The sequence below is a fragment of the Suncus etruscus genome, chromosome 4 (assembly GCF_024139225.1).
Source record: "Suncus etruscus isolate mSunEtr1 chromosome 4, mSunEtr1.pri.cur, whole genome shotgun sequence".
NCBI classification, from domain to species: Eukaryota; Metazoa; Chordata; class Mammalia; order Eulipotyphla; family Soricidae; genus Suncus; species Suncus etruscus.
This window is the reverse complement of record NC_064851.1, coordinates 92,727,678-92,730,398: the sequence shown is the minus strand read 5'-3', so window position 1 is coordinate 92,730,398 and position 2,721 is coordinate 92,727,678. Positions and strand designations below refer to the sequence as shown.

The 2,721-nt window shown below is 35.6% G+C and overlaps 1 non-coding gene across 1 annotated transcript; it reads right to left on the bottom strand.

The window, feature by feature from the left end:
* Positions 1-269: 269 nt before the first annotated feature.
* Positions 270-377, bottom strand: LOC126007376 (U6 spliceosomal RNA). Its single transcript, XR_007494953.1, has one exon. It is a non-coding gene; the product is annotated as a U6 spliceosomal RNA (small nuclear RNA).
* Between the last annotated feature and the right edge of the window lie 2,344 nt (positions 378-2,721).

Sequence of the window (2,721 nt, the reverse complement as noted above, 5' to 3'; positions counted from 1 at the left end):
GCATGTACAAAGGTCCTGAGATTGATTCCTGACGTAATTATATTGTCATCTGAGCACCCACATCCTTTAGCAACCACTGGCTGTGTTTCCTATAACACACACGGATACACACAGATACACCCAACACACCACACACACACACACACACACACACACACACTCAGAGTTCTAAAATACCCATATATTCTTGATTTCTCTGATGTTGACTTGCTTTCTCCTGGTTTCTAAGTTGTCTTTGTTTTGCTGTGATGTACTTTTTTTTTTTTTTTTTTAATAAGGAACGCTTCACGAATTTGCATGTCATCCTTGGAGCAGGGGCCCATGCTAATCTTCTCTGTATCGTTCCAATTTTAGTATATGTGCTGCGAAGCGAGCACGCTGTGATTGTACTTTTGCACTATCTTTCAACGCAAGATATAAAAAAAAATTTTCTAATGTCCATGGACAGTTTGCAATTAGTTTTTGCAAGTGAACTCTAAAATTTTTTTCCTCCCTTCTTTCGTCCCTCCCTTCGTCCCCATCCATCCCCCTCTGTCCCCTCATTACTTACTGCCCTACCTTCCTCCTTTCCCCCCTCTGTTTCTTTCTTCCTTCCGTTTTTCCTTCCTAACTTTCTTCCTTCCTTCCATCCTCTCTTCTTCCCATATTTTTCCTCCCTCCTTCCTTCCTCTCTCTCCCTCCTTCCCTTCCTAATTACCTTTTTCCTTTTCCCTCTCTCTCTTCCTTACTTTCCTTCTTCCCTTTATCTTCTCTACCTCCCTCCCTCATTCCCTTTCTACCTTCCTCCCTCTTTTACTCCCTCCCTCCCCTCCCTTCCTCTTTGGCTTTCTCTTTTTCCTTCCTCCCTTTTTCCTTCCTCCCTTCCTCTTTTCTTTTTCCTCCATTTCTCCCTCCCTCCCTCCCTCTCTTCCCTTTATATTTCCTTCCTTCTTCTTCCCTCCCTCCAGTCCTCCTTCCCTCGTCTTTCTTTTCCTTCTTTCTCTTTTCTTTCTTCTTTCTTTCTTTCTTTCTTTCTTTCTTTCTTTCTTTCTTTCTTTCTTTCTTTCTTTCTTTCTTTCTTTCTTTCTTTCTTTTCTCTTCTTTCTTTTCTTTTCTTTCTTTCTTTCTTTTCTTTCTTTCTTTCTTTCTTTCTTTTTCTTTCTTCTTTTCTTTCTTTTTCTTTTTCTATTCTTTCTTTCTTTCTTCTTTCTTTCTTTCTTTTCTTCTTTCTTTTTCTTTCTTTCTTTCTTTTCTTTCTTCTTTTCTTTCTTTCTTTCTTTCTTTTTTCTTCTTCTCTTTCTCTTCTCTTCTTTCTTTCTTTTTCTTTCTTCTTTCTTTCTTTCTTTCCTCTCTTTTCTCTTCTTTTCTTTTCTTAAAACATGCTCATCTTATTTTGGGATCACTCCTAATGATACTAGGAAGCCATATGGTACACTTGTACCCAGAATATGCACTTTAACCATCCCACTATTTTCTGGCATTTCTAAAATTCCATTATTTCAACGTTTCACTGTTATTTTTTTTAACTAGACAAGCTATTTTTTTCCAGAAAATTATTTAGAAAGCCCCAAATAGACAAATGAGAGAACAGTGAAACAATTAAAGAACATACATATGCTGTGCTGAACTTCCCACAAAAACTCTGGGTCATATGCTCTTTTGAAAGCCTAAGGCTCTTTCCAAGTCTCATCCCAAGCCACTTCAATTTATAGCTTACTACGTCTAGAAAATTTTATTTGAAGTTTCTTTTTTAAGTCTATCCAAGCATTGGCCCATAGGTGAAATCAGTATCTGTCTTTGATATGCTCCCAAATGTCCTTTTCTCACAAAAGAACAGAGTATAAATGAAGGTCTGTAGTAGGTCAAACAGAGTTTATGTTGGTAAGAATAACAGCTGGAATTAGATAGATTCTTATTTTTAAAGTCTCTGGGTTATATTCTCATGTTATTTACAACCTTTCAACTTCTTTCTTTTTCTTGATCTCATTCATTTTATTGCCTAGAGGAAAAGGGAAAACAGCTCCTACTTTTCCATAGCCCTGCCACTTTCTCTGGCAGAGCACCTCAATTTTTATCAAACATGATATTCCTCTTTCACATAACATTTCTTCCTTATGGGGCACGGTTATTTTCTAATGTAAATAGATACTTGTGATAATATTTAATGGCAACACCTATTTATTACATTATAGAATACATAGTTTTCACAATTAACCAGTTTGTCATTAATAAGTTTAATATTTGATGTCATAAATATAAATGCATTTTGTGAATATCTTTTTGCTCACATCTAAGATTATTAGAAGAATGGCTTCAGGTCTAATGTTTAAACAATATAGAATTTAAAAAGAATAAAGTCTTTGTTAACAACCAAAACTGTAATATTCCTTTTTTAGAGTTATCTTTATTTAAACACCTTGATTTACAAATATGATTGTGGTTGGGTTTCAGTCATGTAAATAACAGAAGAAACAAAGTTTTAGGGGCCGTAGTGATAGCACATCAGTAGGTCGTTTGCCTTACACACAGCTGACACAGGATGGATCAGGGTTCTATCCCCAGGCTTCCATATGGTCCCCAAAACCAGGAGTAACCACTGAATTTCACCTGGTTGTGGCCAAAAAATTAAAACAAAAAAAGAATAAAGTTTTTATTGATGAGAGATTTATTTTTAAACCAAGTCTTTTTTATTTTAAAATCAGTTTCTGAGTTGGTCTTTTCTACAAAATGCCCTATAATGGT